The following is a 25,577-nucleotide window of genomic DNA, read 5'->3' as shown; positions in this document are numbered from 1 at the left end:
GATCTGAAATATCCTAAAAAGGTATGCAAGTTAAAGAAGTCAATCTACGGATTAAAACAAGCATCTAGAATGTAGAATCATCGTTTTAATGAGGAAGCCGAGAAATTTGGCTTCATTAAAAATGGTGATGAAGCTTGTGTATATAAGAAAGCTAGTGGGAGCGCTATCATGTTCCTTGTACTATATGTGGATGATATATTGTTATTTGGAAATGATATTCCGGCAATGCAAAGAGTTAAAACTTGGCTAAGTAAATGCTTCTCCATTAAGGATCTTGGAGAAGCACAATACGTTTTGGGGATTGGGATCTACAGGGATAGATCCAAGAAACTGATAGGTTTGAATAAAAGTGCATACATTGAAAAGATCTTGAAAAGGTTCAAGATGGAGAACTCTAAGAAAGGTTTGGTACCTATTCAAAGAGGAACACTCCTTAGTTCATCTCAGTGCCCCACCATGAAAGATGAACAAGAGAAAATGAAGAAGGTCCCATATGCGTCTGCCATTGGGTCAATCATGTATGCAATGATATGCACTAGACCGGATGTGTCATGCGCTCTTAGCCTGACAAGTAGATACCAGAATAACCCAGGAAACAGTCATTAGATTGCTGTCAAAAGTATATTGAAATACCTTAGGAGGACTAAGGATATGTTTCTGATATATGGGTCTGGTAAGGAGGAACTTGCTGTAAAAGGTTACGTGGATGCGAGTTTCCAAACTGATCGAGATGATTCTCGATCACAATCCGGTTATGTCTTCACATTAAATGGAGGTGCGGTCTCTTAGAAGAGTTCAAAACAGGATGTTGTTGCTTTATCCACTACAGAGTCGGAGTACATCGCCACATCATTGGCAGCTCAGGAAGCTGCATGGATGAAGAAATTCATCGACGACTTAGGAGTAGTCCCTTCCATTCAGGACCCTCTTGAGATCTTTTGTGACAACGAGGGTGCGATTGCTCAAATCAAAGAACCTCGTGCTCACCAAAAGACCCATCACATTGAGCGGAGATTCAACTACATAAGGGATGAAGTTGAAAAGGGAAAGATATGTATTCGCAAAGTTCACACAGATCTTAATATAGCGGATCCTCTCACGAAGCTCTTACATGGATCAAAACATGCAGGACATGTTTGTGCATTAGGGCTTCGATATTCTAGTGATTGGTCATGATCTGTTTTAAGTATTGTAACGGAACGAAATTGTTCAAACTCATTAATATAATTATGGTTTAATTTATTTTGAGTTAAGTTCCTATTTTGCATATTATATCCATGAATAAGCAATTATTCTAAATTCCGTAGTTGATCACATTTGTGGGAACAAGTGTGAGGTTTAGACTATTATGAACTTGGATTGGTATACATTCACGGACTGAATGTGGGGCAAGATTGCAACCAAGGTTCATAGATATTTGTGGGATACAAATATTGGAAGACCCGCCCTCAAGATTTACTAAATGGAGCCTTTGTGGTTGATCACATGTAGTCTTGAGTAAAGGCGAATATCATTGTATCCCCTGACTTGAGATACATATTGGGTTCGGATATTTACCAAGTATTGTGCCTTGATTCATTCCTTCACTATTCTGAAATATGGTAGTTCATAAGGAAGAGCTCAGGTATAATACAAGGTATATATTTAGGACGTATGTAGTCAAGATGGAATTTGTCCCTCTTATTCGTTGAGAGTCAGATGTCTAAGGCCTGATAAAGTTAATCTAGAAGAGAGTGATCACTCTGTATCTCTTGGATTTAACATGACATCTAGGACGAAAGGATATAATGAAAAGATCCACCTAATCATATTCGAGATGGGAACTTGAAAGGGATGATGTTATTGAATGGCACAAAGTCATAACATATTGGGGGTGATGGATGGTCGTTAGGTGGTATCCGTCACTTGCATTAATTTCTTATGTTTCTCGTGCAAGTGGGAGATTGAAAGTATTTCGTATGCCCGAGAGACATATTAAATTAATGTTGCTAATATGTTATGATCCAAGTCGGGTCATACCCAATAACAAGCTCACCGACACTTTATGTGTATTTATCTTAACAATTGGATCGTTAAATAAATACGCGACACTTGAACTTTTGAAAATCGGTTTTCAAAAATATTATCACTTGAGATAAATTATTTGGATAATTTATATTTGCAAAGGATCTAATTATTTATATGTTTAAATAATTAAGATGTGTTATGTTTTATAAATTGGTTTATAAAAATTGCAAATAACAAAATAAATGCATGGTCTTTTTATTACAAGTTTTTTTTTAAACAAATCTTGTATAATATAGTGTGGTGGTGGCGGTTTTGCAAGCCCAAGGAAGACCACCCATGCTCATTTTGTTGCTTTCCACACAACACATTCTCTTAAGTGCATGTGGAGCTCATTAACCAAGTAATTGACTCACAAATTCAAGTGATTAGCTTTGAAAACTCTCTTCTTCCTCTCCCTAACCTACTGGCCGAATTTGAGTAGTGAGAAGAGAGGGTTTTGGCTTGCTAATTATGTTCATTAAGTGTCCAAAATCCTAACCAAATAATAGAAGGTGTTGGTGATTAAAAGCTTGGGGTATAACTACTTGAGGTTTCATCCATTTGAAGCTCTATTCTTCATCATCATCTTCATCATCAACTACATAGCTTGGAGAAGGTATAATCTCTTATCTATCTTGTAGTTTGTAAGTATGTTTCACAACTTGATCCTAATTGGGATTTAACTTTAATTGGTTAAAGATTTACAAGTTTCAAAATGGTAATCTACACGCTTCCGCAAATCTTATTTCTTGAATGATTATAAGTATTATGAAACTTGTTAAATCCCAACACAACAGTCCCGTAACAATCTAAAAACCTCATTTCTTACCCCAATTACCGACTCCATCACTTGTGGAAACGTTTTGTTTAATAGTTGTAGCCCGATGTTCTTGTTCTCACTTTGGTGAGAAGCGAACATTACTAATCCGTAAGCATAACATGCTTCTTTATGTTGCATGTTAGCCGCTTTTTCTAAATCATGAAGTCCAATATTCGGATATATTGAGTCAAAATAATTTCTTAACCCGTTGCGTAAAATAGCATTTGGGTTCCCCGCAATATATGCGTCAAAGTAAACACATCGTAACTTATGGGTTTCCCAATGTGATATCCCCCATCTTTCAAACGAAAGTCTCTTATAAACCAAGACATTCTTGGAACGTTCTTCGAATGTCTTACAAACTGATCTCGCCTTAAATAGTTGTGCCGAGGAATTCTGACCGACTCTAGACAAGATTTCATCAATCATGTCTCCGGGTAGGTCTCTTAAAATATTGGGTTGTCTATCCATTTTGTGTTTTTATACTGTAAAATAGACAAGAGTTAGATTCATAAAAAAAAATACTAATTAATACAAGCAATTTTTACATATATCATAAGGCATAAGCACACTATATTACATATATTACACCACACGAATACAACTATCTTATTTCGACTCGCTCGTTTCTTCTTGTTCGGTTTTGGTTCGTTTTGCCAAGTTTCTAGGGATATATGATGTTCCCCTAATACAAGCCGTCGTTGTCCACATTGGTTTAGAAAAACCTGGTGGTTTAGAGGTTCCCGGGTCATTGTTACAACTTAAGGACTTCGGGGGTTGACGATACATATAAAGTTCATCGGGGTTGGAATTAGATTTCTCTATTTTTATGCCCTTTCCCTTATTATTTTCTTCTGCCTTTTTAAATTCAGTTGGGGTAATTTCTATAACATCATCGGAATCCGATTCATCGGAGAATTGGTAATCCTCCCAATATTTTGCTTCCTTGGCGGAAACACCATTGACCATAATTGTAGTGACCCGAACTTTTCCATGTTTATATATATTAATTGAGATTGATGTTTACATGATTAAATGTTTCCAACATGTTAAGCAATCAAACTTGTTAAGACTTGATTAATTGAAATAGGTTTCATATAGACAAATTGACCACCCAAGTTGACCGGTGATTCACGAACGTTAAAACTTGTAAAAAAAACTATATGATGACATATATATGGTTATATATATAGTTAACATGATATTATGATAAGTAAACATATCATTAATTATATTAACAATGAACTACATATGTAAAAACAATACTACTAACTTAATGATTTTGAAACGAGACATATATGTAACGTTTATCGTTGTAACGACATTTAATGTATATATATCATATTAAGAGATATTCGTACATCATAATATCATGATAATATAATAATTTAAAATCTATTTTGTTATTATAAACATTGGGTTAACAACATTTAACAAGATCGTTAACCTAAAGGTTTCAAAACAACACTTACATGTAACGACTAACGATGACTTAACGACTCAGTTAAAATGTATATACATGTAGTGTTTTAATATGTATTTATACACTTTTGAAAGACTTCAATACACTTATCAAAATACTTCTACTTAACAAAAATGCTTACAATTACATTCTCGTTCAGTTTCATCAACAATTCTACTCGTATGCACCCGTATTCGTACTCGTACAATACACAGCTTTTAGATGTATGTACTATTGGTATATACACTCCAATGATCAGCTCTTAGCAGCCCATGTGAGTCACCTAACACATGTGGGAACCATCATTTGGCAACTAGCATGAAATATCTCATAAGATTACAAAAATATGAGTAATCATTCATGACTTATTTACATGAAAACAAAATTACATATCCTTTATATCTAATCCATACACCAACGACCAAAAACACCTACAAACACTTTCATTCTTCAATTTTCTTCATCTAATTGAACTCTCTCAAGTTCTATCTTCAAGTTCTAAGTGTTCTTCATAAATTCCAAAAGTTCTAGTTTCATAAAATCAAGAATACTTTCAAGTTTGCTAGCTCACTTCCAATCTTGTAAGGTGATCATCCAACCTCAAGAAATCTTTGTTTCTTACAGTAGGTTATCATTCTAATACAAGGTAATAATCATATTCAAACTTTGGTTCAATTTCTATAACTATAACAATCTTATTTCAAGTGATGATCTTACTTGAACTTGTTTTCGTGTCATGATTTTGCTTCAAGAACTTTGAGCCATCCAAGGATCCATTGAAGCTAGATCCATTTTTCTCTTTTCCAGTAGGTTCATCCAAGGAACTTAAGGTAGTAATGATGTTCATAACATCATTCGATTCATACATATAAAGCTATCTTATTCGAAGGTTTAAACTTGTAATCACTAGAACATAGTTTAGTTAATTCTAAACTTGTTCGCAAACAAAAGTTAATCCTTCTAACTTGACTTTTAAAATCAACTAAACACATGTTCTATATCTATATGATATGCTAACTTAATGATTTAAAACCTGGAAACACGAAAAACACCGTAAAACCGGATTTACGCCGTCGTAGTAACACCGCGGGCTGTTTTGGGTTAGTTAATTAAAAACTATGATAAACTTTGATTTAAAAGTTGTTATTCTGAGAAAATGATTTTTATTATGAACATGAAACTATATCCAAAAATTATGGTTAAACTCAAAGTGGAAGTATGTTTTCTAAAATGGTCATCTAGACGTCGTTCTTTCGACTGAAATGACTACCTTTACAAAAACGACTTGTAACTTATTTTTCCGACTAGAAACCTATACTTTTTTTTGTTTAGATTCATAAAATAGAGTTCAATATGAAACCATAGCAATTTGATTCACTCAAAACGGATTTAAAATGAAGAAGTTATGGGTAAAACAAGATTGGATAATTTTTCTCATTTTAGCTACGTGAAAATTGATAACAAATCTATTCCAACCATAACTTAATCAACTTGTATTATATATTATGTAATCTTGAGATACCATAGACACGTATACAATGTTTCGACCTATCATGTCGACACATCTATATATATTTCGGAACAACCATAGACACTCTATATGTGAATGTTGGAGTTAGCTATACAGGGTTGAGGTTGATTCCAAAATATATATAGTTTGAGTTGTGATCAATACTGAGATACGTATACACTGGGTCGTGGATTGATTCAAGATAATATTTATCGATTTATTTCTGTACATCTAACTGTGGACAACTAGTTGTAGGTTACTAACGAGGACAGCTGACTTAATAAACTTAAAACATCAAAATATATTAAAAGTGTTGTAAATATATTTTGAACATACTTTGATATATATGTATATATTGTTATAGGTTCGTGAATCAACCAGTGGCCAAGTCTTACTTCCCGACGAAGTAAAAATCTGTGAAAGTGAGTTATAGTCCCACTTTTAAAATCTAATATTTTTGGGATGAGAATACATGCAGGTTTTATAAATGTTTGACGAAATAGACACAAGTAATTGAAACTACATTCTATGGTTGAATTATCGAAATCGAATATGCCCCTTTTTATTAAAGTCTGGTAATCTAAGAATTAGGGAACAGACACCCTAATTGACGCGAATCCTAAAGATAGATCTATTGGGCCTAACAAACCCCATCCAAAGTACCGGATGCTTTAGTACTTCGAAATTTATATCATATCCGAAGGGTGTCCCGGAATGATGGGGATATTCTTATATATGCATCTTGTTATTGTCGGTTACCAGGTGTTCACCATATGAATGATTTTTATCTCTATGTATGGGATGTGTATTGAAATATTAAATCTTGTGGTCTATTGTTACGATTTGATATATATAGGTTAAACCTATAACTCACCAACATTTTTGTTGATGTTTTAAGCATGTTTATTCTCAGGTGATTATTAAGAGCTTCCGCTGTCGCATACTTAAATAAGGACAAGATTTGGAGTCCATGCTTGTATGATATTGTGTAAAAACTGCATTCAAGAAACTTATTTTGTTGTAACATATTTGTATTGTAAACCATTATGTAATGGTCGTGTGTAAACAGGATATATTAGATTATCATTATTTGATAATCTACGTAAAGCTTTTTAAACCTTTATTGATGAAATAAAGGTTATGGTTTGTTTAAAAATGAATGCAGTCTTTGAAAAACGTCTCATATAGAGGTCAAAACCTCGCAACGAAATCAATTAATATGGAACGTTTTTAATCAATAAGAACGGGACATTTCAGTTGGTATCCGAGCGTTGGTCTTAGAGAACCAGAAAATTTGCATTAGTGTGTCTTATCGAGTTTGTTAGGATGCATTAGTGAGTCTGGACTTCGACCGTGTTTTCTTTAAAAATGATTGCTTAACATTTTTGTTGGAAACTATATATTTTTAACATATGAATATTATGTGATATATTAATCTCTTAACGTGTTTGATATTATGTGATAGATGTCTACCTCTAGAACAAGTCCCATTGACTCACCTAATAATAATGAAGAGTCAAATGTAAATTGGAATGATTTGTGGACTGATTCACAAGTTCCCGAAGAGGAACCGGAAGAAGAGTCGGAACCGGAAGAAGAATCGGAACCGGAAGAAGAATCGGAACCGGATGAAGAAATAGAACCAGTGGGGGAAATAATAAAACGGTTAAGTAAAAGAAAATCCTCAACCAACCGACCAAAGTTAATTATGGTCAATGGTGTTTCTGCCAAGGAAGCAAAATATTGGGAGGATTACCAATTCTCCGATGAATCGGATTCCGACGAGAATTCCGATGATGTTATAGAAATTACCCCAACTGAATTTAAAAAGGCAAAAGAAAATAATAAGGGAAAGGGCATAAAAATAGAGAAATCTAATTCCAACCCCGATGAACTTTATATGTATCGTCAACCCCCGAAGTCCTTAAGTTGTAACAATGACCCAGGAACCTCTAAACCACCAGGTTTTTCTAAACCAATGTGGATAACGACGGCTCATATTAGGGGAAAATCATATATCCCTAGAAACTTGGAAAAACGAACCAAAACCGAAGAAGAAGAAACAAGCGAGTCGGAATAAGATAGTTGTATTAATATGGTGTAATATATGTAATATAGTGTGCTTATGCTTTATGATATATGTAAAAATTGCTTGTATTAATAAGTATTTTTTTATGAATCTAACTCTTGTCTATTTTACAGTATAAAAACGCAAAATGGATAAACAACCCAATATTTTAAGAGACCTACCCGGAGACATGATTGATGAAATCTTGTCTAGAGTCGGTCAGAATTCCTCGGCACAACTATTTAAGGCGAGATCAGTTTGTAAGACATTCGAAGAACGTTCCAAGAATGTCTTGGTTTATAAGAGACTTTCGTTTGAAAGATGGGGGATATCACATTGGGAAACCCATAAGTTACGATGTGTTTACTTTGACGCATATATTGCGGGGAACCCAAATGCTATTTTACGCAACGGGTTAAGAAATTATTTTGACTCAATATATCCGAATATTGGACTTCGTGATTTAGAAAAAGCGGCTAACATGCAACATAAAGAAGCATGTTATGCTTACGGATTAGTAATGTTCGCTTCTCACCAAAGTGAGAACAAGAACATCGGGCTACAACTATTAAACAAAACGTTTCCACAAGTGACGGAGTCGGTAATTGGGGTAAGAAATGAGGTTTTTAGATTATTACGGGACTGTTGGACATTACGTAACCCTCGTCCCTTTGATGACGTTACAACACGCTGTCTTATCAACGGCCATAACGGTTATGTTGCACAAGACCAAGGATGGGAAGTAGTCCTAGTAAAACCAGAATGCATGACTTGTTTCTGGACGTATGAATTACGTGTATTTATTGCCTTTGCTGAACGACTTGTGTACTAGCTAGAATTGTCTTCACAACTATCTTGTATCAAAGTTATTGTGTGCTATATTTCATGCTTTATGTAAAATAAGCGGTATTATAAGTTTGTAAAATATTGTATAAAAGTTTGAACGCGAAATATTATTATAATCAGTTTTTCATATAGAATTGTAGTAGTTGAATTGTATATTAGCTACTAAGTATGAACTTAACGGGTAGGTACTACCCGAATTTAAACTTATAAAACGCTAATATGAAGAAAAAGCTTTTATAAATGAGTTCATATTATGCTACGAAATACTATTAACTACTCTTAATATTCTGTATGATTAACTTGTTCCATTTAACTATTTTGAAGGAAATGGCACCGACTACTCGACACACCGTGAATATGAATGAAGAGGAATTCCGTACTTTTCTAGCTTCAAACATAGCCGCAGTACAGGCTGCGCTACATACCAACAATAACCTTGGATCTAGCAGTACAGGAAATCGTGTAGGATGCACCTACAAAGAATTCACTGCCTGCAAACCTTTGGAATTTGATGGAACCGAAGGACCGATCGGATTGAAACGGTGGACCGAGAAGGTTGAATCGGTGTTTGCCATAAGTAAGTGTACTGAAGAGGACAAAGTGAAGTACACTACGCATACCTTCACAGGTTCTGCGTTAACATGGTGGAATACCTATCTAGAGCAAGTGGGACAAGATGATGCGTACGCACTACCGTGGTCAGCATTCAAGCACTTGATGAACGAGAAGTACCGTCCCAGAACCGAGGTCAATAAGCTCAAGACAGAACTTAGAGGGTTACGAACGCAAGGATTTGATATTACCACGTACGAAAGACGATTCACAGAATTGTGCCTATTGTGTCCGGGAGCATTCGAAGATGAGGAAGAGAAGATCGACGCGTTTGTGAAAGGATTACCGGAAAGAATCCAAGAAGATATAAGTTCACACGAGCCCGCCTCCATACAACAGGCATGTAGAATGGCTCACAAACTAGTGAACCAGATTGAAGAAAGAATTAAAGAACAGACTGCTGAAGAGGCCAATGTGAAGCAAGTCAAAAGAAAGTGGGAGGAAAACGGTGATAAGAATCACCAATACAACAACAACAGCAATTACAACAATAATCGCAACAATTATCCCAACAATCGCAACATCAATCGCAACTACAACAAACGGCCCAACAACAACAACAACAACAGCAACTACAACAATCATCCCAACAACAATAATAACCGCAACAACAACAACAATCAGAAGCAACTATGCCAAAGGTGTGAAAAGAATCACTCGGGGTTCTGCACCAAATTTTGCAACAAGTGTAAAAGAAATGGTCATAGCGCGGCGAAGTGTGAGGTCTACGGACCAGGGGTTAATAGAACGAAAGGAACAAATGGTGTCGGAACGAGTAATGGCGGAGCAAGTAGTGTCGGAGCAAGTTATGCCAATGTAGTTTGTTATAAATGTGGAAAACCAGGCCACATTATTAGAAATTGCCCGAACCAGGAGAACACGAATGGACAAGGCCGTGGAAGAGTTTTCAATATTAATGCGGTAGAGGCACAGGAAGACCCGGAGCTTGTTACGGGTACGTTTCTTATTGACAATAAATCTGCTTACGTTTTATTTGATTCGGGTGCGGATAGAAGCTATATGAGTAGAGATTTTTGTGCTAAATTAAGTTGTCCATTGACGCCTTTGGATAGTAAATTTTTACTCGAATTAGCAAATGGTAAATTAATTTCAGCAGATAATATATGTCGGAATCGAGAAATTAAACTGGTTAGCGAAACATTTAAGATTGATTTGATACCAGTAGAGTTAGGGAGTTTTGATGTGATAATCGGTATGGACTGGTTGAAAGAAGTGAAAGCGGAAATCGTTTGTTACAAAAATGCAATTCGCATTATACGAGAAAAAGGAAAACCCTTAATGGTGTACGGAGAAAAGGGCAACACGAAGCTACATCTTATTAGTAATTTGAAGGCACAAAAACTAATAAGAAAAGGTTGCTATGCTGTTCTAGCACACGTCGAGAAAGTACAAACTGAAGAAAAGAGCATCAATGATGTTCCCATTGCAAAAGAATTTCCCGATGTATTTCCGAAAGAATTACCGGGATTACCCCCACATCGATCCGTTGAATTTCAAATAGATCTTGTACCAGGAGCTGCACCAATAGCTCGTGCTCCTTACAGACTCGCACCCAGCGAGATGAAAGAACTGCAAAGCCAATTACAAGAACTTTTAGAGCGTGGTTTCATTCGACCAAGCACATCACCGTGGGGAGCTCCTGTTTTGTTTGTCAAGAAGAAAGATGGTACATTCAGGTTGTGTATCGACTACCGAGAGTTGAACAAACTTACCATCAAGAACCGCTACCCACTACCGAGAATCGACGACTTATTTGATCAACTACAAGGCTCGTCTGTTTATTCAAAGATTGACTTACGTTCCGGGTATCATCAAATGCGGGTGAAAGAAGATGATATTCCAAAGACTGCTTTCAGAACACGTTACGGTCATTACGAGTTTATGGTCATGCCGTTTGGTTTAACTAATGCACCAGCTGTGTTCATGGACCTTATGAACCGAGTGTGTGGACCATACCTTGACAAGTTTGTCATTGTTTTCATTGATGACATACTTATTTACTCAAAGAATGACCAAGAACACGGTGAACATTTGAGAAAGGTGTTAGAAGTATTGAGGAAGGAAGAATTGTATGCTAAGTTTTCAAAGTGTGCATTTTGGTTGGAAGAAGTTCAATTCCTCGGTCACATAGTGAACAAAGAAGGTATTAAGGTGGATCCGGCAAAGATAGAAACTGTTGAAAAGTGGGAAACCCCGAAAACTCCGAAACACATACGCCAGTTTTTAGGACTAGCTGGTTACTACAGAAGGTTCATCCAAGACTTTTCCAGAATAGCAAAACCCTTGACTGCATTAACGCATAAAGGGAAGAAATTTGAATGGAATGATGAACAAGAGAAAGCGTTTCAGTTATTGAAGAAAAAGCTAACTACGGCACCTATATTGTCATTGCCTGAAGGGAATGATGATTTTGTGATTTATTGTGACGCATCAAAGCAAGGTCTCGGTTGTGTATTAATGCAACGAACGAAGGTGATTGCTTATGCGTCTAGACAATTGAAGATTCACGAGCAAAATTATACGACGCATGATTTGGAATTAGGCGCGGTTGTTTTTGCATTAAAGACTTGGAGGCACTACTTATATGGGGTCAAAAGTATTATATATACCGACCACAAAAGTCTTCAACACATATTTAATCAGAAACAACTGAATATGAGGCAGCGTAGGTGGATTGAATTATTGAATGATTACGATTTTGAGATTCGTTACCACCCGGGGAAGGCAAATGTGGTAGCCGATGCCTTGAGCAGGAAGGATAGAGAACCCATTCGAGTAAAATCTATGAATATAATGATTCATAATAACATTACTACTCAAATAAAAGAGGCGCAACAAGGAGTTTTAAAAGAGGGAAATTTAAAGGATGAAATACCCAAAGGATCGGAGAAGCATCTTAATATTCGGGAAGACGGAACCCGGTATAGGGCTGAAAGGATTTGGGTACCAAAATTTGGAGATATGAGAGAAATGGTACTTAGAGAAGCTCATAAAACCAGATACTCAATACATCCTGGAACGGGGAAGATGTACAAGGATCTCAAGAAACATTTTTGGTGGCCGGGTATGAAAGCCGATGTTGCTAAATACGTAGGAGAATGTTTGACGTGTTCTAAGGTCAAAGCTGAGCATCAGAAACCATCAGGTCTACTTCAACAACCCGAAATCCCGGAATGGAAATGGGAAAACATTACCATGGATTTCATCACTAAATTGCCAAGGACTGCAAGTGGTTTTGATACTATTTGGGTAATAGTTGATCGTCTCACCAAATCAGCACACTTCCTACCAATAAGAGAAGATGACAAGATGGAGAAGTTAGCACGACTGTATTTGAAGGAAGTCGTCTCCAGACATGGAATACCAATCTCTATTATCTCTGATAGGGATGGCAGATTTATTTCAAGATTCTGGCAGACATTACAGCAAGCATTAGGAACTCGTCTAGACATGAGTACTGCCTATCATCCACAAACTGATGGGCAGAGCGAAAGGACGATACAAACGCTTGAAGACATGCTACGAGCATGTGTTATTGATTTCGGAAACAGTTGGGATCGACATCTACCGTTAGCAGAATTTTCCTACAACAACAGCTACCATTCAAGCATTGAGATGGCGCCGTTTGAAGCACTTTATGGTAGAAAGTGCAGGTCTCCGATTTGTTGGAGTGAGGTGGGGGATAGACAGATTACGGGTCCGGAGATTATACAAGAAACTACCGAGAAGATCATCCAAATTCAACAACGGTTGAAAACCGCCCAAAGTCGACAAAAGAGCTACGCTGACATTAAAAGAAAAGATATAGAATTTGAAATTGGAGAGATGGTCATGCTTAAAGTTTCACCTTGGAAAGGCGTTGTTCGATTTGGTAAACGAGGGAAATTAAATCCAAGGTATATTGGACCCTTCAAGATTATTGATCGTGTCGGACCAGTAGCTTACCGACTTGAGTTACCTCAACAACTCGCGGCTGTACATAACACTTTCCACGTCTCGAATTTGAAGAAATGTTTTGCTAAAGAAGATTTCACTATTCCGTTAGATGAAATCCAAATAAACGAAAAACTCCAATTCATCGAAGAACCCATCGAAATAATGGATCGTGAGGTTAAAAGACTTAAGCAAAACAAGATACCAATTGTTAAGGTTCGATGGAATGCTTGTAGAGGACCCGAGTTCACCTGGGAGCGTGAAGATCAGATGAAGAAGAAATACCCGCATCTATTTCCAGAAGATTCGTCAACACCTTCAACAGCTTAAAATTTCGGGACGAAATTTATTTAACGGGTAGGTACTGTAGTGACCCGAACTTTTCCATGTTTATATATATTAATTGAGATTGATGTTTACATGATTAAATGTTTCCAACATGTTAAGCAATCAAACTTGTTAAGACTTGATTAATTGAAATAGGTTTCATATAGACAAATTGACCACCCAAGTTGACCGGTGATTCACGAACGTTAAAACTTGTAAAAAAAACTATATGATGACATATATATGGTTATATATATAGTTAACATGATATTATGATAAGTAAACATATCATTAATTATATTAACAATGAACTACATATGTAAAAACAATACTACTAACTTAATGATTTTGAAACGAGACATATATGTAACGTTTATCGTTGTAACGACATTTAATGTATATATATCATATTAAGAGATATTCGTACATCATAATATCATGATAATATAATAATTTAAAATCTATTTTGTTATTATAAACATTGGGTTAACAACATTTAACAAGATCGTTAACCTAAAGGTTTCAAAACAACACTTACATGTAACGACTAACGATGACTTAACGACTCAGTTAAAATGTATATACATGTAGTGTTTTAATATGTATTTATACACTTTTGAAAGACTTCAATACACTTATCAAAATACTTCTACTTAACAAAAATGCTTACAATTACATTCTCGTTCAGTTTCATCAACAATTCTACTCGTATGCACCCGTATTCGTACTCGTACAATACACAGCTTTTAGATGTATGTACTATTGGTATATACACTCCAATGATCAGCTCTTAGCAGCCCATGTGAGTCACCTAACACATGTGGGAACCATCATTTGGCAACTAGCATGAAATATCTCATAAGATTACAAAAATATGAGTAATCATTCATGACTTATTTACATGAAAACAAAATTACATATCCTTTATATCTAATCCATACACCAACGACCAAAAACACCTACAAACACTTTCATTCTTCAATTTTCTTCATCTAATTGAACTCTCTCAAGTTCTATCTTCAAGTTCTAAGTGTTCTTCATAAATTCCAAAAGTTCTAGTTTCATAAAATCAAGAATACTTTCAAGTTTGCTAGCTCACTTCCAATCTTGTAAGGTGATCATCCAACCTCAAGAAATCTTTGTTTCTTACAGTAGGTTATCATTCTAATACAAGGTAATAATCATATTCAAACTTTGGTTCAATTTCTATAACTATAACAATCTTATTTCAAGTGATGATCTTACTTGAACTTGTTTTCGTGTCATGATTTTGCTTCAAGAACTTTGAGCCATCCAAGGATCCATTGAAGCTAGATCCATTTTTCTCTTTTCCAGTAGGTTCATCCAAGGAACTTAAGGTAGTAATGATGTTCATAACATCATTCGATTCATACATATAAAGCTATCTTATTCGAAGGTTTAAACTTGTAATCACTAGAACATAGTTTAGTTAATTCTAAACTTGTTCGCAAACAAAAGTTAATCCTTCTAACTTGACTTTTAAAATCAACTAAACACATGTTCTATATCTATATGATATGCTAACTTAATGATTTAAAACCTGGAAACACGAAAAACACCGTAAAACCGGATTTACGCCGTCGTAGTAACACCGCGGGCTGTTTTGGGTTAGTTAATTAAAAACTATGATAAACTTTGATTTAAAAGTTGTTATTCTGAGAAAATGATTTTTATTATGAACATGAAACTATATCCAAAAATTATGGTTAAACTCAAAGTGGAAGTATGTTTTCTAAAATGGTCATCTAGACGTCGTTCTTTCGACTGAAATGACTACCTTTACAAAAACGACTTGTAACTTATTTTTCCGACTAGAAACCTATACTTTTTTTTGTTTAGATTCATAAAATAGAGTTCAATATGAAACCATAGCAATTTGATTCACTCAAAACGGATTTAAAATGAAGAAGTTATGGGTAAAACAAGATTGGATAATTTTTCTCATTTTAGCTACGTGAAAATTGATAACAAATCTATTCCAACCATAACTTAATCAACTTGTATTATATATTATGTAATCTTGAGATACCATAGACACGTATACAATGTTTCGACCTATCATGTCGACACATCTATATATATTTCGGAACAACCATAGACACTCTATATGTGAATGTTGGAGTTAGCTATACAGGGTTGAGGTTGATTCCAAAATATATATAGTTTGAGTTGTGATCAATACTGAGATACGTATACACTGGGTCGTGGATTGATTCAAGATAATATTTATCGATTTATTTCTGTACATCTAACTGTGGACAACTAGTTGTAGGTTACTAACGAGGACAGCTGACTTAATAAACTTAAAACATCAAAATATATTAAAAGTGTTGTAAATATATTTTGAACATACTTTGATATATATGTATATATTGTTATAGGTTCGTGAATCAACCAGTGGCCAAGTCTTACTTCCCGACGAAGTAAAAATCTGTGAAAGTGAGTTATAGTCCCACTTTTAAAATCTAATATTTTTGGGATGAGAATACATGCAGGTTTTATAAATGTTTGACGAAATAGACACAAGTAATTGAAACTACATTCTATGGTTGAATTATCGAAATCGAATATGCCCCTTTTTATTAAAGTCTGGTAATCTAAGAATTAGGGAACAGACACCCTAATTGACGCGAATCCTAAAGATAGATCTATTGGGCCTAACAAACCCCATCCAAAGTACCGGATGCTTTAGTACTTCGAAATTTATATCATATCCGAAGGGTGTCCCGGAATGATGGGGATATTCTTATATATGCATCTTGTTATTGTCGGTTACCAGGTGTTCACCATATGAATGATTTTTATCTCTATGTATGGGATGTGTATTGAAATATTAAATCTTGTGGTCTATTGTTACGATTTGATATATATAGGTTAAACCTATAACTCACCAACATTTTTGTTGATGTTTTAAGCATGTTTATTCTCAGGTGATTATTAAGAGCTTCCGCTGTCGCATACTTAAATAAGGACAAGATTTGGAGTCCATGCTTGTATGATATTGTGTAAAAACTGCATTCAAGAAACTTATTTTGTTGTAACATATTTGTATTGTAAACCATTATGTAATGGTCGTGTGTAAACAGGATATATTAGATTATCATTATTTGATAATCTACGTAAAGCTTTTTAAACCTTTATTGATGAAATAAAGGTTATGGTTTGTTTAAAAATGAATGCAGTCTTTGAAAAACGTCTCATATAGAGGTCAAAACCTCGCAACGAAATCAATTAATATGGAACGTTTTTAATCAATAAGAACGGGACATTTCAATAATTAACCTTGGTCGGTTGGTTGAGGATTCTCTTTTACCTAACCGTTTTATTATTTCCCCCACCGGTTCTATTTCTTCTTCCGGTTCCGATTCTTCTTCCGGTTCCGATTCTTCTTCCGGTTCCGACTCCTCTTCCGGTTCCTCTTCGGGAACTTGTGAATCAGTCCACGAATCATTCCAATTTACATTTGACTCTTCATTATTATTAGGTGAGTCAATGGGACTTGTTCTAGAGGTAGACATCTATCACATAATATCAAACACGTTAAGAGATTAATATATCACATAATATTCATATGTTAAAAATATATAGTTTCCAACAAAAATGTTAAAGCAATCATTTTTAAAGAAAACACGGTCGAAGTCCAGACTCACTAATGCATCCTAACAAACTCGATAAGACACACCAATGCAAATTTTCTGGTTCTCTAAGACCAACGCTCGGATACCAACTGAAATGTCCCGTTCTTATTGATTAAAAACGTTCCATATTAATTGATTTCATTGCGAGGTTTTGACCTCTATATGAGACGTTTTTCAAAGACTGCATTCATTTTTAAAACAAACCATAACCTTTATTTCATCAATAAAGGTTTAAAAAGCTTTACGTAGATTATCAAATAATGATAATCTAAAATATCCTGTTTACACACGACCATTACATAATGGTTTACAATACAAATATGTTACAACAAAATAAGTTTCTTGAATGCAGTTTTTACACAATATCATACAAGCATGGACTCCAAATCTCGTCCTTATTTAAGTATGCGACAGCGGAAGCTCTTAATAATCACCTGAGAATAAACATGCTTAAAACGTCAACAAAAATGTTGGTGAGTTATAGGTTTAACCTATATATATCAAATCATAATAATAGACCACAAGATTTCATATTCCAATACACATCCCAAACATAGAGATAAAAATCATTCATATGGTGAACACCTGGTAACCGACATTAACAAGATGCATGTATAAGAATATCCCCATCATTTCGGGACACCCTTCGGATATGATATAAAATTCGAAATACTAAAGCATCCGGTACTTTGGATGGGGTTTGTTAAGCCCAATAGATCTATCTTTAGGATTCACGTCAATTAGGGTGTCTGTTCCCTAATTCTTAGATTACCAGACTTAATAAAAAGGGGCATATTCGATTTTGATAATTCAACCATAGAATGTAGTTTCACGTACTTGTGTCTATTTTGTAAATCATTTATAAAACCTGCATGTATTCTCATCCCAAAAATATTAGATTTTAAAAGTGGGACTATAACTCACTTTCACAGATTTTTACTTCATCAGGAAGTAAGACTTGGCCACTGGTTGATTCACGAACCTATAACAATATATACATATATATCAAAGTATGTTCAAAATATATTTACAACACTTTTAATATATTTTGATGTTTTAAGTTTATTAAGTCAGCTGTCCTCGTTAGTAACCTACAACTACTTGTCCACAGTTAGATGTACAGAAATAAATTGATAAATATTATCTTGAATCAATCCACGACCCAGTGTATACGTATCTCAGTATTGATCACAACTCAAACTATATATATTTTGGAATCAACCTCAACCCTGTATAGCTAACTCCAACATTCACATATAGAGTGTCTATGGTTGTTCCGAAATATATATAGATGTGTCGACATGATAGGTCGAAACATTGTATACGTGTCTATGGTATCTCAAGATTACATAATATACGATACAAGTTGATTAAGTTATGGTTGGAATAGATTTGTTACCAATTTTCACGTAGCTAAAATGAGAAAAATTATCCAATCTTGTTTTACCCATAACTTCTTCATTTTAAATCCGTTTTGAGTGAATCAAATTGCTATGGTTTCATATTGAACTCTATTTTATGAATCTAAACAGAAAAAGTATAGGTTTATAGTCGGAAAAATAAGTTACAAGTCATTTTTGTAAAGGTAGTCATTTCAGTCGAAAGAACGACGTCTAGATGACCATTTTAGAAAACATACTTTCACTTTGAGTTTAACCATAATTTTTGGATATAGTTTCATGTTCATAATAAAAATCATTTTCTCAGAATAACAACTTTTAAATCAAAGTTTATCATAGTTTTTAATTAACTAACCCAAAACAGGCCGCGGTGTTACTACGACGGCGTAAATCCGGTTTTACGGTGTTTTTCGTGTTTCCAGGTTTTAAATCATTAAGTTAGCATATCATATAGATATAGAACATGTGTTTAGTTGATTTTAAAAGTCAAGTTAGAAGGATTAACTTTTGTTTGCGAACAAGTTTAGAATTAACTAAACTATGTTCTAGTGATTACAAGTTTAAACCTTCGAATAAGATAGCTTTATATGTATGAATCGAATGATGTTATGAACATCATTACTACCTTAAGTTCCTTGGATAAACCTACTGGAAAAGAGAAAAATGGATCAAGCTTCAACGGATCCTTGGATGGCTCGAAGTTCTTGAAGCTGAATCATGACACGAAAACAAGTTCAAGTAAGATCATCACTTGAAATAAGATTGTTATAGTTATAGAAATTGAACCAAAGTTTGAATATGATTATTACCTTGTATTAGAATGATAACCTACTGTAAGAAACAAAGATTTCTTGAGTTTGGATGATCACCTTACAAGATTGGAAGTGAGCTAGCAAACTTGAAAGTATTCTTGATTTTATGTAACGAGAACTTGTAAAATATATGAAGAACACTTAGAACTTGAAGATAGAACTTGAGAGAGATCAATTAGATGAAGAAAATTGAAGAATGAAAGTGTTTGTAGGTGTTTTTGGTCGTTGGTGTATGGATTAGATATAAAGGATATGTAATTTTGTTTTCATGTAAATAAGTCATGAATGATTACTCATATTTTTGTAATTTTATGAGATATTTCATGCTAGTTGCCAAATGATGGTTCCCATATGTGTTAGGTGACTCACATGGGCTGCTAAGAGCTGATCATTGGAGTGTATATACCAATAGTACATACATCTAAAAGCTGTGTATTGTACGAGTACGAATACGGGTGCATACGAGTAGAATTGTTGATGAAACTGAACGAGGATGTAATTGTAAGCATTTTTGTTAAGTAGAAGTATTTTGATAAGTGTCTTGAAGTCTTTAAAAAGTGTATGAATACATATTAAAATACTACATGTATATACATTTTAACTGAGTCGTTAAGTCATCGTTAGTCATTACATGTAATTGTTGTTTTGAAACCTTTAGGTTAACGATCTTGTTGAATGTTGTTAACCCATTGTTTATTATAACAAATGAGATGTTAAATTATTATATTATCATGATATTATGATATATAATATATCTTAGTATGATGTATATACAGTTAAATGTCGTTACAACGATAATCGTTACATATATGTCTCGTTTCGAAATCATTAAGTTAGTAGTCTTATTTGTACATATGTATTTCATTGTTAATACACTTAATAATATATTTACTTATCATTTAACATAATTAACCAAGTGTATCAATATCTTAATATGATTCATATGTACCTAGTAAGACGTTGTTATAACGATAATCGTTATATATATCGTTTTCGAGTTTCTTAAATTAATAGTCTCATTTTTATGTATATAACTCATTGTTAAAATACATAATGAGATACATACTTATAATAAAAACATGTTAACTATATATATAACCATATATATGTCATCGTATAGTTTTTACAAGTTTTAACGTTCGTGAATCACCGGTCAACTTGGGTGGTCAATTGTCTATATGAAACATATTTCAATTAATCAAGTCTTAACAAGTTTGATTGCTTAACATGTTGGAAACATTTAATCATGTAAATATCAATCTCAATTAATATATATAAACATGGAAAAGTTCGGGTCACTACATTTGTGATCGGTAAAGATAGTACTCTTGGTTCCATAAAGATAGTGTCTCCACATTTTTAGTGCAAAGACAACGGCTCCGAGTTCGAGATCATGTGTCGTGTAGTTTCGTTCATGAATTTTGAGTTGTCGAGAAGCATAAGCAATGACTTTCTTTCTTTGCATCAATACATACCCAAAACCATGTTTCGAGGCATCGCAATATACAACAAAATCGTCATTGCCTTCGGGAAGTGACAAGATAGGAGCGGTGGTTAGCTTTGTTTTCAAGATTTGAAATGCGGATTCTTGTTCGGTCGCCCAAATGAATTTCTTTCCCTTGTGAGTTAACGCGGTTAGAGGATGAGCAACCAAAGAGAAATCCTTGATGAATCTACGGTAGTATCCGGCGAGACCCAAAAATTGACGAATGTGAGTAGGAGTAGTAGGAGTCTCCAATTTACTAATGGCTTTGATTTTTGATGGATCGACTTTAATACCTTGATCACTTACAACATGACCAAGAAATTGAACTTCCTTCAACCAAAATTCACACTTGGAGAATTTGGCATAGAGTCGTTCTTGTCTCAATAGTTCAAGCACATGTCGGAGATGTTGTTCGTGTTCTTCTTCGCTTTTAGAATAGACCAAGATGTCATCGATGAATACAATAACAAACTTATCGAGATACGGTTTGCACACGCGGTTCATAAGATCCATGAACACCGCCGGTGCGTTAGTGAGACCAAATGGCATTACAAGAAATTCATAACTACCATAACGAGTCTGAAAAGCGGTTTTGGAGATATCTTCCTCCTTAACCCTTAATTGATGATAACCCGAGCGGAGATCGATTTTTGAGTATACACAAGACCCTTGTAGTTGATCAAAGAGGTCATCGATGCTAGGAAGAGGATATCGGTTCTTAACCGTCAATTTGTTTAGTTCACGATAATCGATGCACATTCGTAGGGATCCGTCTTTCTTTTTAACAAACAAAATCGGAGCACCCCAAAGTGAATGACTAGGTTGGATAAAACCACGATCAAGTAGTTCTTGGATTTGACTTTGCAATTCTTGCATTTCGGATGGAGCGAGTCTATATGGTGCACGTGCTACGGGTGCGGCTCCCAGAATAAGATCGATTAGGAATTCAACCGGTCGATGAGGTGGAAGACCCGACAATTCGTCGGGAAATACATCGGAAAAGTCACTAACAATTGGCACATCATCGATATGCTTCTCATCGGACTCGACTTTCTTAACGTGAGTAAGGATCGCAAAACAACCCTTACAGAGTAGTTTTCCAACTTTAATGCACGAAACGAGGTTGAGTCCGGTGCAACTCTTATCGCCATAAACAATCAAAGGTTCACCATTCTCGATAGGAATTCGGATTGCGTTAAGATCACAAAGAATGTGAGATTTCATTTTGGCTAGCCAATTCATACCGATTATTACATTGAAGCTTCCTAGTTCCATGGGTATCAAGTCAATTTCAAACTCATTACCTAAAATGTTTAACGTACACCTCCGGTAATATGTGTCGGCACTCAATAGTTTCCCGTTGGCCACTTCAATGGTATAAGTGGTGTCTAGTGGGAGTGGTGGAGTGCTAAAAGAATGAATCAAAGTCTTAGATACAAAGCATTTATCGGCACCCGAATCGAATAAACAAGTAACATAAGTGTTGTTGAGAAGAAACGTACCCGTGACTAATTCATTGTCATCCCGGGCTTCCTCGGTGTTGATGTTGAAAGCTCGGCCGCGCGTATTGGGGTTATCTTTCTTCTTTGGGCATGCGTTTCTATAATGGCCCGTTTGGCCACATTCATAACAAGTGCCCGTCTTTGGTGCATTAGGCCCCTTTTGAGCAACGGGAGTGGTGTTTCTACATTCGTTTGCCAAATGGCCACTCTTTTGACACTTGATGCAATACGGCCTTCCACATTCACCCAAATGATGTTTGTGGCACTTGTTGCAAAACGGTAAAGTTCCGGCATAACCTTTCTTACCGTCGGGAGTGAAAGGCTTCTTGGCGGGGTTGTTATTGTAGTTGCTTGATTGAGAGGGTTCCCACTTTCTTTTGTTGCCGCCCGTTTTATCCTCGACCTTAGGAGCCGGCACTACTACTTCATCCACCGTTTCTATCAATCGACGGGCCATGTTCAAAGCGGCTTGATGATTAGCAGGTTTAGAGGACATCACACCTTGTTTGATCCTCTTTGGAAGACCATCCATATAGAGTTCAACCCTTTAAGATTCGGGGTTCATGAGATTAGGACACATCAAGGATAGCTCGGCGAAGCGTTGGTTATAGGCCTTGAGATCGTTTTCGACTGCCTTCAAAGTTCTTAGCTCTTGTTCGAGCTTCGGGTTTCTTCACGAAGGAAGTATTCAACAATCATCTTCTTCCTTAAATCGGCCCAAGAGAGGGCATGAGCTTCATCGGTACCCACCGATTGAACATAGGTGTTCCACCACGTGAGGGACACCGGCGAAAGTGTGAGTGGAGTATTTGACCTTGTCTTGGTCCCGACAACCACTTATGCTAAAGACGGCCTTCGTTTGTTCGAACCATTGAGTGAGAGTAACCGGTCCCCCGGTTCCATCATAAGTGTGAGGTTTGCACCCCATAAAAGCTTTGTAGGAGCACCCTTCACTAGAGTTACCGGCCCCTTGGTTGTTGTTATCATTGTTGTTGGAGGAGTGATCGGCCATTGCTGCCTCTACGGCGGTGGCCACCATTCGTTGTAGTGCTTGTTCGGGAGTCTCATGGCGTGGCACGCGACGAGGAGGCATTGTTCCTTCAAAACACAAGAATACCGTTGATTAGTATTTTTCAATAATACTAATCATGATATGGAATAAGGATAGATAGAAAAAAAAATTTCCTTGACTCGCCTTAAATTCTTTATGCCACAATGTCGGAACGTTCATATGGGTCACCGTAATATAATCCCGGAAATTATATTACCCTGATTCATATGTGCATTCGACATCATTTCATATAGTCAAGGTGGCGTGTCAATCAAATTAAACAACGTGAGATTACGATAGAATAAAATAGATGTGAGTATGAGAGTTCGAGTATAAATGCACAAGTAGTCAAGTAATTCCTACTTCAAGTCTATATGCCGGTTGTAGTCTAGACTCACCAATGTACCCTATGATTCGGGGTCGACACCAATGAACTTTAAATCCCTACAACCAATGCTCTGATACCATCTGTAGCAACCCGACCAAATCATGTTTGACGGCGCCGTCTACGTAGGTCCCATTACATGGTCATAAGTCTTTAAGATAACGTTTGACCGAAAAACATGTCGCATTCATTTCATAAGTATGGATGTTTCAAGGTTTACAATGAAATGTCCCGTTCTTATTGATTAAAAACGTTCCATATTAATTGATTTCGTTGCGAGGTTTTGACCTCTATATGAGACGTTTTTCAAAGACTGCATTCATTTTTAAAACAAACCATAACCTTTATTTCATAAATAAAGGTTTAAAAGCTTTACGTAGATTATCAAATAATGATAATATAAAATATCCTGTTTACACACGACCATTACATAATGGTTTACAATACAAATATGTTACATCGAAATCAGTTTCTTGAATGCAGTTTTTACACAATATCATACAAACATGGACTCCAAATCTTGTCCTTATTTTAGTATGCAACAGCGGAAGCTCTTAGTATTCACCTGAGAATAAACATGCTTTAAACGTCAACAAAAATGTTGGTGAGTTATAGGTTTAACCTATATGTATCAAATCGTTACAATAGACCACAAGATTTCATATTTCAATACACATCCCATACATAGAGATAAAAATCATTCATATGGTGAACACCTGGTAACCGACATTAACAAGATGCATATATATAAGAATATCCCCATCATTCCGGGACACCCTTCGGATATGATATAAATTTCGAAGTACTAAAGCATCCGGTACTTCGGATGGGGTTTTTTAGGCCCAATAGATCTATCTTTAGGATTCGCGTCAATTAGGGTGTCTGTTCCCTAATTCTTAGATTACCAGACTTAATAAAAAGGGGCATATTCGATTTCAATAATTCAACCATAGAATGTAGTTTCACGTACTTGTGTCTATTTTGTAAATCATTTATAAAACCTGCATGTATTCTCATCCCAAAAATATTAGATTTTAAAAGTGGGACTATAACTCACTTTCACAGATTTTTACTTCGTTGGGAAGTAAGACTTGGCCACTGGTTGATTCACGAACCTATAACAATATATACATATATATCAAAGTATGTTTAAAATATATTTACAACACTTTTAATATATTTTGATGTTTTAAGTTTATTAAGTCAGATGTCCTCGTTAGTAACCTACAACTAGTTGTCCAGAGTTAGATGTACAGAAATAAATCGATAAATATTATCTTGAATCAATCCACGACCCAGTGTATACGTATCTCAGTATTGATCACAACTCAAACTATATATATTTTGGAATCAACCTCAACCTTGTATAGCTAACTCCAACATTCACTTATAGAGTGTCTATGGTTGTTCCGAAATATATATAGATGTGTCGACATGATAGGTCAAAACATTGTATACGTGTCTATGGTATCTCAAGATTACATAATATACAATACAAGTTGATTAAGTTATGGTTGGAATAGATTTGTTACCAATTTTCACGTAGCTAAAATGAGAAAAATTATCCAATCTTGTTTTACCCATAACTTCTTCATTTTAAATCCGTTTTGAGTGAATCAAATTGCTATGGTTTCATA

Source organism: Rutidosis leptorrhynchoides, chromosome 3, assembly GCF_046630445.1.
Source record: "Rutidosis leptorrhynchoides isolate AG116_Rl617_1_P2 chromosome 3, CSIRO_AGI_Rlap_v1, whole genome shotgun sequence".
Lineage (NCBI taxonomy): Eukaryota > Viridiplantae > Streptophyta > Magnoliopsida > Asterales > Asteraceae > Rutidosis > Rutidosis leptorrhynchoides.
The sequence above is the reverse complement of the archived record's forward strand: the minus strand, read 5'-3'. Positions refer to the sequence as shown.